This window comes from Erinaceus europaeus, chromosome 1 (genome assembly GCF_950295315.1).
Source record: "Erinaceus europaeus chromosome 1, mEriEur2.1, whole genome shotgun sequence".
NCBI classification, from domain to species: domain Eukaryota; kingdom Metazoa; phylum Chordata; class Mammalia; order Eulipotyphla; family Erinaceidae; genus Erinaceus; species Erinaceus europaeus.
This window is the reverse complement of record NC_080162.1, coordinates 11,877,648-11,893,202: the sequence shown is the minus strand read 5'-3', so window position 1 is coordinate 11,893,202 and position 15,555 is coordinate 11,877,648. Positions and strand designations below refer to the sequence as shown.

General features: G+C 39.7%; 1 protein-coding gene, 1 long non-coding RNA gene and 1 other non-coding gene across 3 annotated transcripts in view; 2 read left to right on the top strand and 1 right to left on the bottom strand.

The window, feature by feature from the left end:
• The window catches only part of ANK3 (ankyrin 3), a 306,521-nt gene that overhangs the window by 27,813 nt on the left and 263,153 nt on the right, over positions 1–15,555 (top strand). The gene's annotated exons all lie outside the window — the stretch shown is intronic.
• Positions 6,044–11,578, bottom strand: LOC132541703 (uncharacterized). Its single transcript, XR_009552804.1, has 2 exons — positions 10,719–11,578; positions 6,044–6,160 (listed from the first exon to the last, which is right to left on the bottom strand). It is a non-coding gene; the product is annotated as an uncharacterized LOC132541703 (long non-coding RNA).
• Positions 9,455–9,559, top strand: LOC132542784 (U6 spliceosomal RNA). Its single transcript, XR_009553759.1, has one exon. It is a non-coding gene; the product is annotated as a U6 spliceosomal RNA (small nuclear RNA).

The following is a 15,555-nucleotide window of genomic DNA, read 5'->3' as shown; positions in this document are numbered from 1 at the left end:
TGTGTCACCTTCTGGCCCCAAAGCTAAATCTTTTTTTTTTTTTTTTTTTGGACAGAGAAAAAAATCAAATGGGAGGGGAAGACAGAGAGGGGGAGAGAAAGACAGACATCTGCAGACCTGCTTCACCATCTGTGAGGCGACCCTCTGCAGGTGGGGAAAGCTAAATCTTTTTAATGTAGTATCTTGTTCATCTACTTAGTTTCCATTTTCCTCTGTTGCTCGGTTTTTTCCTAAAACTATTTTAGAAATAATTTGTCAAGTACAATGCAAGTGGCCATGGAATTATGGTGAATTTTGTGAACTTTATGCTTCAGCCTCTTAGGTTTCCATTATGAATCTCCAAATTTACTCCAAAACTATAATTTTTTTATTTGCTCCCATAATAGTTTCACAAAATAAATATGTTAGGATATTGTCCGTTACTCCTTGGAATGTAGAAAATTTATCTCCATTTATGCTTCCATTGTATTTTTCCTATTTATTTAACTGCATAGTATGCATGAAAACAGATATTTGTTTTATTTTATTATTTCCTTGGAGAACAATTTAATAGGTTGTTAATTTGCTATTTCACTTGTCTGTATATTCATTGACTTTTCTGACAAATAATGTACTTCCTTATCATTAGGTCTCTCATGACATACGCCTTTTTTATTGTTATAGTTATTATTGTTGTTGTTACTGATGTTGTTGTTGGATAGGACAGAGAGAAATGGAGAGAGGAGGGGAGACAGAGAGGGGGAGAGAAAGACAGACACCTGCAGACCTACTTTACCTCTTGTGAAGTGACTCCTCCTGCAGGCGGGGGGGGGGGGGGGGGGGGGGGGCTCGAACCCGGATCCTTACTCCGGTGCTTGCGCTTTGTGCCACGTGCGCTCAACCCGCTGTGCTACTGCCGACTCCCGAGATACCACTTTAAACTATTTCTAGATCACTTGTGAAGCTTTGAATAATCAAACTTTTAGCCTTTGCTGTGTCCCAGATGCATCATGGTTTAGGTAATCTTACCTTTTCTCCTGAAATTAAGAAAATATATATGTATATATCCCTTTAACTCCAGTGATATGGTGGCATTTTGGCTGCATACTTTTTTTTTAAATTGGTCTTTAAACTTTCTTTTTTAAAATATTTATTTATTTATTTCCTTTTTGTTGCCCTTGTTTTTATTGTTGTTGTAGTTATTATTGTTGTCATCGTTGTTGGATAGGACAGAGAGAAAGGGAGAGAGGAGGGGAAGACAGAGAGGGGGAGCTTCACTGCCTGTGAAGCGACTCCCCTGCAGGTGGGGAGTGGAGGCTCGAACCAGGACTCTCATGCGCTTAACCCCGCTGTGCTACCGCCTGACTCCCGAGGTCTTTAAACTTAAGTGTTTCTGTAAGAACAAGACAAACTATAGAAAGGACATGGTAGACACACATTTCCTGTCTTTTTTCCCTCTTTTGATTCCCATCTTATCTCTTGTCTTTGATTCTACAATTCATATTAGGGTTTGTTTATTTAATTTTTGATTAGGTATTTTTAAAAATGCATTTTTTGAAGACAGTGTATTTCAATTTGTTGTCAAATGTTGTCAACATCTGGTTCTAATAAAAGCATCCATGTGCCCTCTTAGACTTTGACTCCTAGAAGAAATGCTGCCTTAAGTATTTTGCCATTCCTCCAGAGTTTGAAAGAGTGATAAGTCACACATTCTAAAACTCTTATAATCCTCTCTGCTTTTCCCTGTCTTGGCTCTATATTCTTTTCTGATACTTTCGCACTGAAAGAGTAATGATTAGAACTGCCCGCAGCTAACAATACATTTAGCTGATAACAATAACAAAAACAGATGTCCCCCCCCCTCACTCTACCCCCTCAATAGGTTGCTTGAACCTGGATCGCTCGCATGGCAAAGCAACACAGTGTGCGAGTGAGCTGTTTTGTTGGTGTCCGAATTTTTGTACTTTCTTCATTCTATTTTATCTGGTCAGACAGAGGGAAATTGAGAAGGGGGGTAGATAGATATGGAGGAGAGAGAAAGACCTGTAGACCTGCTTTACCACTCAGGAAGCATCCTCCCTGCAGGTGGGAAGCAAGGGCTCAGACTTGTGTCCTCACACTTGGTAATGTGTGTGCTCAATCAGGTGCACCACGACCCAGCCCCCAGTACTTTTAAATAGTCTCCCAATGCTATAAATATTAGTTGAACACAATGATTACTACAGTGCGATTCAGAGAGGAATATTCTTGGTGTCTGGGTAGACTTATAACTTAAAACATAATTTATACATCCTGAAATCAAGTTTTAAAAGAGATTAAAGTAGGGGGGCTGGTGGTAGCACAGCGAGTTAAGTGTACATGGCACGAAATGCAAAGACCAGCGTAAGGATCCTGGTTCGAGCCCCCGGGGAGGGTCACTTCAGCGGGGTCACTTCACAGGCGGTGAAGCAGGTCTGCAGGTGTCTATCTGGCTCTCCTCCTCTCTGTCTTCCCCTCCTCTCTCCATTTCTCTCTGCTCTATCAAACAACAATGACAGCGATAATAATAACAACAATAAACAAGGGCAACAAAGGGGAAAAAATAGCCTCCGGGAGCAGTGAATTTGTAGTGCAGGTACCGAGCCCTAGCAATAACCCTGGAGACGAAAGAAAGAAAGAAAGAAAGAAAGAAAGAAAGAAAGAAAGAAAGAAAGAAAGAAAGAAGGAAGGAAGGAAGGAAGGAAGGAAGGGAGAGAGAGAGAGAAGGAAAGAAGGAAAGAAAGAGTGCAAGGTATGTGCAAAGTATTGTGGCATTTTCAGTAGTGGTGTTTTATGATAAAATCTGAAAACATGTCAACCCCTTACTAGGAATTGGGCTATATAAGATGAAAGAATTAAAAGGTCGCTAGGCAGGACGCCCTGATACATACAGATATTGTTGGGAGGTGAAGTAGGTGATATAAAGGGTGGCATTGTTGCCTCAGTTCACACAGCACAACTATGTAAGTCTGAGATGTAGCTCACCAGGTAGGGGATATGACATTGCGTGTGCCTGACCAGAACTCACACCCCAGTGCCCCATGGGAATGCTGTGGCATTCCCATGAGGGAATTCCTGAGGGAGAGCCCTCCCTCAGGCTGTGTTCTCTCTCCCTTGGTGAGAGATTAGGGCTCAGGAGAGATGAGATGCATAATGCCCCGGGCTAGGGTGTGCCTACAGTTATGAAGATGGATGGATATCTAGGTGGTGGTAATTTTATTTCTCTTCAGTATTTAATTTTATAAATAATATACATATATTAGTTTCACAAGGGGAATATATTTGATTAATGGAAAACTAAATACAATACATAAATCCTCTGCTGACTAGAAAAACTAATAGTGAACCCGAGGAAACTTTTTATTTGTGTCCTCATGAATGGAAAATTAAGACAAAATGAATGTAATATGATGAGGTAGAGAGGGAAATGAACAAGCATATTTTAAATATATGTTTTTCTTATTATTCTAGACTGTTTCTCTTTCATTACCTCATCATACTACAATAAATAATATCCTTTTCTATAAATTCCTGTACTTATTAAATAAAGTGGCTATAGTATACGAAATATAACTGAATCAATGCACTTATGAAATATTATCATTTCTAAGGGCAAAACAAAAAGCATTGTCTGATAAGCCTTGTACTATATGCACTTAACATGGCATGCCACCGCCCAACTCCCTCTCTGAGTCTTAAGTTAAAATTTTAACACTGTTACCTGGATATGTCTCTGTTGAAATACTGGAGATGTAATTTAAAAATTCATCAGACAAGTGCCAAATATTTACTTACTATTAGTAAATACACTAGTGCAGAGGTGCAGAATTTTTCTATATAGGGTGCTTGTTAGGAAAAAGATAAGTACCAGAATACTGAATAACAAGTAGTTTAAAAGAAAAGAAGACCCACCACCCGCCTAAGAAAAAAGATTTCGAGGGAGTCAGGCTGTAGTGCAGTGGTTAAGCACGGGTGGCGCAAAGCGTGAAGACCAGAGTAAGGATCCTGATTTGAGCCCCCGGCTCCCCACCTGCAGGGGAGTCGCTTCACAGGCGGTGAAGCAGGTCTGCAGGTGTCTATCTTTCACTCCCCCTCCTCTCTCCATTTCTCTCTGTCCTATCCAACAACAACAACAACAATAATAATAATAACCACAACAATAAAACAAGGGCAGCATAAGGGAATAAATAAATAAATAAATATTTAAAAAATTAAAAAGAAAAAATATTTTGAAACAGAGAATTGATCTAATGTCTTGGTTCTAGTATGTCAATTGTATTCTTGTTCATATTCAATTGCATATGGGTGTAGTTTTCTTTTTAAAGTCCAAAGACTTAACATTGTATTACTTAATAAAATAGAGCTAACTGAACTTTCGTTTTCAATATAGTTTAAGTAGGTATGATGTTTTAATTTTTATCCATTTTCTTTTTAAAAAGCATTTCTTTTTAAAAATTATTTATTTATTCCCTTCTGTTACCCTTGTTGTCTTATTGTTGTAGTTATTATTGTTGTTATTATTGATGTTGTTGTTGGATAGGACAGAGAGAAATGGAGAGAGGAGGGAAAGACAAAGGGAGGGAGAGGTAGACAGACACCTGCAGACCTGCCTGCGAAGCAACTCCCTTGCAGGTGGGGAGCCGGGGGCTTGAACCGGGATCCTTACACTCCAGCTCTTGTGCTTTGCGCCACCTGCACTTAACCCACTGCACTACTGCCAGACTCCCAGTTTTTATCCATTTTCTTAGAAAGAATTCCTCTCTGTAAATGTCTTCCTTTTTCTTTTCTTCCTTTTTTTTCTTCCTTTTTTTTCTGTGTGTGTATATATATATATTATATATAATATATATATAATATAATATATATAATATATATAATATAATATATATTATATAATATATATATATAAATATAATATATATATTATATATATATATATATTAGGTAGAAGTCAAGATACATAACTTGAGTTTCTCTTTAGATCAAGATTTGGCAATATTAGACTCAAAGGCTAAAAATTATTTTCCTTCCAAAAGATTTCTTTTAGCTTCAATAAATTTTTCAACTCATCTCCTTGGGTTCTCTGTCATTGTAAAATAAGTAATATTTTTCATAATCTTCATTTCTTAGATATAAAGAAATATTTTACCTATATTTCATTAAAAATAAAACGTATCACACTTCTAGTTTCTTGACCTTTTAACTCATTAGTTTTGTTCAGTCAGCTATCTCGAATAAAATTTTTCTGATAAAAGTATGTCTGCGTTTACTTCTTGGTATCTTGGTTAAAATAGGTGAATGTAGTAACCTTCCAGGTGCAATACAGTCATCCCTAGCATGAACACAGACACATCTATGTATGTGCTAGGCAAGTTGAGACTTGAACTTGTGGTTATAAAACTCTCCCACTGTCAACACTGTTCTTGGATTGTGAAAAACAAACTAACAAAAACTGTGCTAGAATGATAGCCTTGTTAGACTTCAACAACTTCCTCCTCCTCCTCCTCCTTCTCCTCCTCCTCCTCCTTCTTCTTCATTTTCTTTTTGGCTATAGATCAAAACTAACAATAGAATTACTGAGATCAAATAGAAATCTTAATAAAGAAATAGTGCTGGGCTTAGCAATATAGAAATATAATTTATCAGTTAGACTTTTTGATTAGGATAGTAAAGCTGCATTCTAATTCAAATCAGCATGGAATTTGAATTTGCTTTGTTTTTAAAGGAACCTAAAGTCACAGATGTTAAGAACACAGACGTTTTAAGGGACCCCAGTCTGATAAATATATGATATAAGAAGTTTTACCAGAAAGTAGCAGTTTATTCCAGTCTAATATGATTAGGTCTTTACCATGTCAAAGCTTGGTATATTTTTGAAAGGAGAAACTGATGTAAGGCAACTTTTCTGACCTATGCTTTCCATCGCAGTGGTAGGTAAACCGCAGCTAGAGAAGGGTTTCATTTTGGCTACTGATACTATCAGGTTGTTAAAGTTAAGAACAACCAAGTTGTTAAAGTAAGGACAGCAAGGATGCATGGATGAATATATTACCAGAACGTTTTATTAACTGATGTTAGTCCCCATTACCACTTCAGTAGACAAGATAAGTAGTCAACTGTCAGCTTCATCTTGAGCACTTCTCTTGTGCCAGACACAGAAACACTAAGAGTAAAGCAATAAACAAAAAAGTCTGAGATTTTACCAAGAAAGAACTTAGACCTCGTGGATGAATCAAATAATAGGTGTGCAAGTAGGCTGTTAACAATCTTAGGTTGAAATAAGTTCTGTGAATAAGGCACATTTGGTAAGGTCACGAGGTAGTGGCTAAAAGAGCTACTTTATTTATTGGCTTGCAATGCAGTATTTATTTATTTTTATTAATGATTTAATAATAATTAACAAGATTGTAAGATAGCAGGGATACAATGCCACCAGAGTTCCGTGTCCTATCCCCTCCAATGGAAGCCTCCCTATTCTTTCTCTCTGGAAGTATGAACAAAAATTCTCTTTGAGATGCAGAAGGTGGAAGGTCTGACTTCTGTAATTCCTTCTCCACTGGGCATGGGTGTTAGCAGGTCAATCATACTCCCAGTCTATTTCTGTCTTTCCCTAGTGGGGCAGGGCTCTGGAGGGGTGAGGTGCCAAGATACATTGGTGTGGTCATCTGAGCAAGAAAGTCAGGATGGCATCATTGTAGCGTCTGCAACTTGGTGGCTGAAAGGCAGTAAGTTATAAGGCAGGACAAATGGTTTAATAATTAGGAAGCAAAAGGTAAGAATAGAGCAGACTAAAAGAGGTATCTTTGTGTGGGAAGAAGCTAGGAATTCCATTTTAGATATGTTCCAAGGGGCCTATGACTTTAGTAATTTTTTTTTGCATATGAACCCATTTTATTAGAAATACGTTATTTTCTCTTTCGTATTATAGTAATGATAACAGGGAAATTACAAAGACTATCAGAATTAGTGTTGTGAAGTTAAACAAGAACAAAAATGTTCTTTTTGAAAATCTCCTGAAATGAGAACTTTTCATTGATCTTCTATAGTAGAGGTGTACATAAAATTAAAGTTGGTATTGCACAAAAATAATTTAGGACAACCTGTTGAATAATGCTTATCTTTGTTTATGTGTTTATAATTATTATTATTAGTAGTAGTAATTTTTGCCTGAGCTTGATAGCTAACATGCAGGTAGACTAAAAGTATTGTCTGGGAAGATGGTGTCAGAGTTGAGACTAGGTTTAGAAAACTGGATTAGATGATCAGATTAGACCCCTCAGAAGATAGGAGGTTTGGCTTGCTTAAATACCATAACAAGGAAGTATTTAATGTAAGGTATTTAAAACAGAAATAACATCAAGCATAAAGATGCTGGAATATATGCATCTAACCTTGAGGTGTTATAGGCTTGTAAGGGTGGCCTTAGTTCTGAGTGTAAAGGGAACAGGAGAGTGGTGAAAGGTTGCATTATATGGAAGCCTGGTATGTCTAATCTATTGCCAACTCCAGTGATTTTAATAAGACAGTCAGATATGCAAGTATGGATGGCACGCCAGAGTTCAATACAAGGATTTAAGACAGTCATCTATTTTGCATGGAATGGCTTTAAATCAAAAGAACACAGAACCCCAATATTAAGAGATACAAAAGAGGAGAAACCAGAGACAGAAGCAGTGTGGAGGGTAATAGGAATTCAGGCTAGCCTGCATGACTGAGTAGGGACAAAGTGATATATAAAGGGAAGTATGGCCAGCCATGCACGGCACTCTGTAGTGTTACAGATAATTGGCAACTGGCTTTACGTCAACTGACAGTCTCCCTGTGTGGATTAAAGGCAGAAGAGAGGATGAAGTGGAAAAATATATATTGCCTTTTCTGCAGGAAAATAAAATGAAGGCAAATTAATTGATAATGTAATGCATGAAGAAGGTTGAGGTCAAAGGAAAGGTTTTAAAGTTTATTCCTCAGTATTAGAATGATGGAGAAAAATATGTGGTTTGTAGGAAAAAGATTGCAAAAATGAAGAAATTGATAGTACAAGAGAGAAAGAGAGAATAGTGAAACCTTAGGCTTTTTGTTTGTTTTTGTTTTTTATTTATAAAATGGAAACACTGACAAGACCATAGGATAAGAGGGTATAATTCTGCACAATTCCCACCACCAGCACTTCATATCTTATCCCCTCCCCTGTTGGCTTTTCTATTTTTTCACCCTCTGGGAGTATGGATTTTAGTTGTTTTTTTTTTTTTTAATTTTACTTATTTTCCCTTTTGTTGCCCTTGTTTTTTATTGTTGTTGTAGTTATTATTATTGTTGTCACCATTGTTGGATAGGACAGAGAGAAATGGAGGGAGGAGGGGAAGACAGAGAGGGAGAGAGAAAGACACCTGCAGACCTGCTTCACCGCCTGTGAAGCGACTCCCCTGCAGGTGGGGAGCTGGGGGCTCGAACCGGGATCCTTATGCAGGTCCTTGTGCTTTGCACCATGTGCGCTTGCACTACCTCCTGACTCCCTGGACTTTAGTTTTTAATAAGTCAAGAGAAGGAGTTAGGAAGGAGTCAGTGCCCCACATGGAAGGGCTACACTTCAAAACAGGGAAACCACTTTCTTCTGTTACAGAAAGTAGAATGCCTAGAACAAATTCAGGAAGTTTGATGACAATAGTCCCTGTCTGTTTGTTTTTTTTTTTCATAAGATACACAGTAGCTAAAAGTGAGAGAGATAGAGGGGGTCAGCATTAGTAATGAAATAATTGGCTTTTATTTTTAAATCTCTTTAAAAGATTTATTTGCTTTTATTAGCATGTAGAAAAGAGGAGGGAAGAACCACAGCATGTCTGGCACATGTGATGCCAGGGATAAAACTGGGGTGACATGCTTCCAAGTCTAGAAATGATCATTTTGTTTGGATGGGAAAGGATGCTTGCTGCAGACATGTTATGAGACTGCCTGGTGCATAGCCCCCACCATACTAGAGAAAAAAAAATCAGTGCTGTGGTCTCTTTGACTGTGTTTCTTCTGTCTGCCTATCTGTCTGTCTGTCTACCTGTAAAGTAATTCTCCAGTTATAATTCTTGAAATTGTGAATAAATACAGATTATGGAAATTTAAAAAAAAAATAGCTATCCTGAGCAGTCTTAACACCGAGGATTAACTGTCTTTCTTACTTCTCTATTTCTGATCTGAACTTTATGAGGTCAATTACTGTCTATAAACTATCTTGATAAAGTAAAGTTGCAATTTGCTCAACATGGAGACACAAATACAAGATCATAGGATGCTTATAAGAATCATAACAGCTTGGTAGCTAGCTGGCACAGTGGTGGAGTGCAGAATTTTCAAATGTGAGGTCCTGCGTTTAATTCCTAGCAACTCATGTGGAGACTGATCCTTTGGTTCTCTCTCTGTCTCTCTCATTAAAAGATAAATAATTTTTAAAGCAATAAGAAAAATCATAGCGCTCACTTCGGCAGCACATATACAAAAAATTAGAACAATACAGAGATTAGCACAGCCTCTGTGCAAGGAGGACACGCAGATTTGTGAAGCGCTTCATACTTCATATTTTTGTGAAATTAAGCAGTGATCTAAAATAAAAGAAAGAAAAATGATAAAGATAACTGAAATTAGGGTTATCTCTTTAACAGAAATACTGAAAGTAGAATTCTCTCTTTGGAGAACATCTTATGGAGAATTATCCATACTTATAAATAAACAAGACAAAGTTATCTTTTGGGGGCTGGCTGGGTGGTGGTGTACCTGGTTGACTGCACATGATACAATGTGTAAAAACCCAGGTTTGAATCCCCAGTCCCTGCCTGCAGCGGGAAAGCCTTGTAAGTGGTGAAGCAGTGTTGCAGGTCTCTTTCCCTCCTCCTCCCCCCTCCTCTCCCTCTCCCTCCCCCTCTCCCTGGCACTCTCCTCCTCCCTCTGTCTCCCCCTCTCCCTTTCCCTCTCCCTTTCCCTCTCCCTCTCTCTCTCTCTTTCCTCCTTCTCCTCTCCCTCTCTATCACCTCCTTCCCCTTGATTTCCGGCTGTCTGTAGCTAATTAAATAAAGATAATACATTTTTTTAAAAAAGAAAAAGTTACCTTTTTAATTAAGAAAATCCATGAGCATAAGATAAACTTACATTACAATAACATTTTTCAATGTAAAGAGTTTAATAAAGTAAAACTGCCCTAAGGGTCATCCAGATTTTACAAATACATCATTCTAAATCAACGTCTATAAAATCATTTTCACCTTAGAGTTTTCAGATTTGAGGAGGTCCTATAAAATAGGATCAAAGCAAAGAAACCTCCATTTGCATCTCAGTCCTTTCTTTTAGTATTTATACAAGAGCCAAGAAGAACTGGGACAAGGAGCTATTTTTATGTTATATGTTCTTTTTTTTTCTTTTCCCTGGGATTTGCAAGAGAAATTATGACAGTTTTCTGACTGCTGTTCTTACCTCCAGTTTATTTGGGAAGTGTTATTAAAAAGTAACATAGCTTTCATTCCTTTCATTAAAGATTAACCAAGCAGTGTGAACTTCTATGACTTTGAAGTTAGTTTCTACATTTTGTGTGTGTGTGTGTGTGTGTGTGTGTGTGTGTGTGTGTGTGTGTGTGTGTGTGTGTGGTGTTATGAAAAGCAGTTTACTAATAAGGACAGATCTCCAAGCAAATGAAGCTTAGTCTCTCCTTTAAAAATACCTTTAATTCCCAAAGAACTACTTACTTTTATGAAAGGCATAAAGCTGTCTCATAAAGGTTTCTTCAGTCTTCCCTTCACATTGCCTTTAATAAGTTATCCTTCTTAGGGGAGCAGGAGAACAGCTTGAATCCTGATGCTTTATTTTCACAATCACTGAACAATTCAGAATTCACAACACTTTCAGTGGTTAAGTCTATTGTATTGTAGGAGGTGAGAGAGGACTGGAGGCCGGGCTGTTTATTAGATGGTGGTAGGTGGTATGCACAACGCTGAGGGAGAGACAGTCTCTGTGACATCACGGGCTGCACAAACCAAGCACAGCCTCTTCCTGCCTGGCCACAGGCTGAGCTGCTCTGCCTGCTGACAGCCACAGGGACAGACTAACAGTGCTGGGATATCCCTGGAAAATCCCAGAGGATAACGAGTACAGAGGTCCCTGGGGTGAGACTGTAGGTTTTTTTTTTTTTTTTTTTTTTTTTTTAAGGCTGTGTTTATTTTGGAATTGGTCTTCATTTGAAAAGTCACATCACCACCACCTACCTCTACCACACCTCCCCACCCACCCCACCCCTGTGACCTCTGTGTTCTTTCAGGAGCTGGGAAGGATTACAGACTTTCCCTTTCCCGACAGAAACCAGTGCAGAGAAACTGGTGATGGTATACTCCATACTCCCTGTCTGCCGCTTAGCTGGGTGTAGTAGGCCTAAGGTCTCAGTCACATCTTCAAAACAGCAAAGTTTCTGTTTGTGTCAATCAATAAAAGGCAGATCATAAAGTCAGCAAATAGTAAGATGAACCGAAGAGGCGATGGACAATGACCAGGAAGAATTTTTACACAGAGTTTTATATTGAAATAGGTGCTTCATTAGACAAGGCTCCACCCCGCTGTATTACAGTGGCTATTAGAGAGAGCTCAGGCATCTGAGGGTCTAAGATTCAGCACGCAGCTCCTGTATCCTGTTCATTTATCTGTCCTCTCCCTTCCTCCAACTTGATTTTACTCAAACCAAATACAAGTATATTTCAGCAGTGTGTATCGATGCAGGGTTGTGTGTGTGTGTGGGGGGGGGGGGGGGGCGGGGGCAGTTTCCAAGACTGAACAAGTAATCAGAATAGCATCAGAGAGGTGGGCAAAATAAATTCAGTAGCATGCCTGCAGGAGTGACAACAATTACACCAGTTTCATCCTCTGAAGAGAGAAGCAGTATAATCCCTAGCTGGGGGATCTGAGTTGCAGAGGAAAGGGCTCTTTCACATGACAAGGAAGGATGGCCTCCAATCTGAGAGTCAAGATGAGATTCTCAAGCAGAAACTTCACTTACTTGGTGGTGTCCACCCAGACTACATTCTTTTGGGTCAGAAATGGTGGGCATTGTGTGTGTGTGTGTGTGGGGGGGGGGTGATTGATTCTTCCAAGAAGGGCAGGAGCTTAGGCAATCATGATCCTGTTTATGATTAAGGGAAAGATCCAAGGACTAATGCAAGGGCACAGCATCGCCTTAGCCTCTAGTGCTTTGATACTCTGATTTAGTTCAGAATTAATGTGCTTGCCAGAAGAGGGCACCATGTAGGGACCATTTCTGAAAACCGTGCAGCGATCTAGTTTGAGTATGTACACACAGAGGAGCAGAGTACTTAACCATCCCTGTAGTTTAGAGATTTTTTTTTTTTTCTGTCTGAATAAAACAAATGAATAGTTCACACACTTTCTGTTTTCTAGAAAAACTTTTTTTTCCTGGGGCCTAAGTGTGGGCACATATGGTTGAAACCCTTGGTCCCCACCTGTAGGGGGTTGGAAGTAGCTTCCTGTGTGGTGAAGCAGTGCTGCAGGTATCTCTGCCTCTCTCTCTGTCTCCCCCTTCCCTCTTGATTTCTGTTTCTGCCCAGTAGATAAATACAAAGAAAAGCATTTTTCTGTTTGCTAATAGCCTCACCCTCTCTTTAGGTAAGGGAATGGTGGTAGAGTTATTCCGTAATAATAGGTGTCTCATCTGTGTCCTCTGAGAACCTTTGTTTTGTCAGTGCATGTTGGCTCCTCATATATTCATGAGCTCTGGAACCATGTTTGACTGTTTCATAAACAGGAACTAGAAGGTAGGAATAGAGCAGGCGAGAAAAGGGATTTGAGGGTGGTAAGAAGCTAGGAAGTCTTTTAGGCATGTTCCTAGGGGCCCATGAATAGTAATTTTTGCTTGAGCTTGGTAATTAAAATGGAGGTGGATTAAGAATATTGTCTTGGGTCCTTCCCCACTAGGGAAAGAGAGAGACAGGCTGGGAGTATGGATCGACCTGTCAATGCTCATGTTCAGCGGGGAAGCAATGACAGAAGCCAGACCTTCTACCTTCTGCATCCCACAATGACCCTGGGTCCATCCTCCCAGAGGGATAAAGAATAGGAAAGCTATCAGGGGAGGGGATGGCATACGGAGTTCTGGTGGTGGGAACTGTGCGAAGTTTTGTACCCCTCTTATCCTATGGTTTTGTCAATGTTTCCTTTTTATAAATAAATAAAAATAAAAGAATATTGTCTGGGAAGATGTAGTCAGAACTGAGAATAGAACCCAAAAACTGGACTAGTGATGATGATAGCTCCCAAACTTGAACATTTCCCTAAGTTGAACGTCTAAATCATCCTGGCTGCTGTAAAATTAAACTGTACGTGTTTGTCTAAAATGCATGTGCTATCTTTAGCCAGTTCAGCACTTGTATCTGTGTGCGTGTTTGAGAATGAAGTCCAAAGGCAAGTCTCCCATGAGGACTTAGTAATCAGAGGTGAAAATTTTTTCTACTCAGTCTCTGCTTTTTTAAAATTATTTTTTATTTATAAAATGGAAATATTTACAAGACTATAGGATAAAAGGGGTACAATTCCACACAATTTCCACCACCAGAACTCTGTATCTCATCCCCTTCCTTGAAAGCTTCCCTATTCTTTATCTCTCTGGGAGTATGGACCCAGTATCCTTATGGGGTGCAGAAGGTGGAAGGTCTGGCTTCTGTAATTGCTTCCCTGCTGAACATGGGTGTTGGCAGGTCGACCCATACACCCAGCCTGTCTCTTTCGTTCCCTAATGAGGCAGGGCTCTGAGGAGGGGAGGCTCCAACACATATTGGTGGTGTCATCTGTCCAGGGAAGTCAAGTTGGCATCATGGTAGCATCTGGAACCTGATGGCTAAAAAAGAGTTAAGACATAAAGCCAAACAAATTGTTGGATAATCATGAACCTCAGGGCAAGAATATTGCAGATGAAGATTTGGGGTCTCCGCTTTGGAAAAAGCTAGTAAGTCTATTTTAGGTATACTCCAAGGGGCCTGTGATTTTACTAGTTTTTGCTTGAGCCTGACATCTAGTATGCAGGTGGACCCAAGTTATTGTCTAGGGAGATGGTGTCATAGTTGTAAAAAGGATTAGAAAGCTGGATCAGGGAAGAGAGCAGCTCCCAAATATGGGGAAGTGCATAAATATTGCTGACTGTAAACCCCTTTGATTTGATCTGGGGCCCATACTCAGCATATAAGCCTCTGTGCCCTCTGCATCCCTGTAGGTCTGAGCTCACATGCTGTGGTCACTGCTGGAAACATTCCAGGCTGCACTAATTTCAGGACCCATCTTCCTCGGGTAGTAGGTAGAGCATGTTGTCCAACCTCCTTTTAGAGAATGGAACATTCCCTACTATTGATCCACACTGAGGGCAAGGTCCTGCAGGGGTCCACAGAGGGGTCCATTATGTTGTTCCTGATGGAGATGACCAGTGATGGTGACAAGAAGGATCTGTTAGAGGTCTAGGCCCATCATATCTGTGTGCGAATCCCAGGATTCCCTGACTAGGGCTGCAGATGAGGGGGTGGTCAGGCTCTGCTTTCAAATTCACTCATTACTGTTGATAATCCAAGTGAACATGAAATATAGCCAGTGTGTGTCTATTCATTAAGTTTAAAGCAGTATGATGTATTTTTCTTCAAAATACATTTTTTGTTCCCTTTAATAATTGGCATCTGGGCCTCTATCCAAAATAAATAGCCATATTCATTGAGAGGGAAGAGGAAGATGGAGAGGGAGTAGCAGGAGGGCCTTTTGTTTTTATTTTTTTAAGCTTTTTTTTCCTCAAGAACTTTCTTGTAAATTATCTTTATGTATTTATTGGGTAGGGACCGTCAGAAATCGAGAGGGTAGGGAGAGATAGGGAGGGAGAGAGAGAGAGAGGCACTTGCTTCCCTGCTTCACCACTTACAAAGCTTTCCCCCTGCAGGTGGGGACCAGGGACTTGAACCTGGGTCCTTGCACACTATTATGTGTGTGATTAACCAGGTGTGCCACCGACTGGCCCTCAGGCCTTTTGCTTTTAATCCTTGTTAGAAAGCTCTTTAAAATTTTTTTTTAATATTTAATTTATTTATTCCCTTTTGTTGCCCTTGTTGGTTGTTTTATTGTTGTAGTTATTATTGTTGTTGTCGTTGTTGGATAGGACAGAGAGAAATGGAGAGAGGAGGGGAAGACAGAGAGGAGGAGAGAAAGACAGACACCTGCAGACCTGCTTCACCGCCTGTGAAGCGACTGCCCTGCAGGTGGGGAGCCGGGGTTCGAACCGGGATCCTTATGCCGGTCCTTGTGCTTTGCGCCACCTGCGCTTAACCCGCTGCGCTACAGCCCGACTCCCTTTTTTTTTTTTTAAGTATTAGTGGTATATGCAGTTTTTTTTTTCCTTGAATGCTTTTGCTAAGGTATTCTTTGAGCCTCTAATGGCATATGCAGCTGTCCCCTGCTCATTTGTGTCTACCCATTCCTCTCTGAATTCCCTGTGATTCACCTTGGTCCTTGCAGAGTCTAAATTATAGTTAGTTGTCTCTTTACTCTCTCATA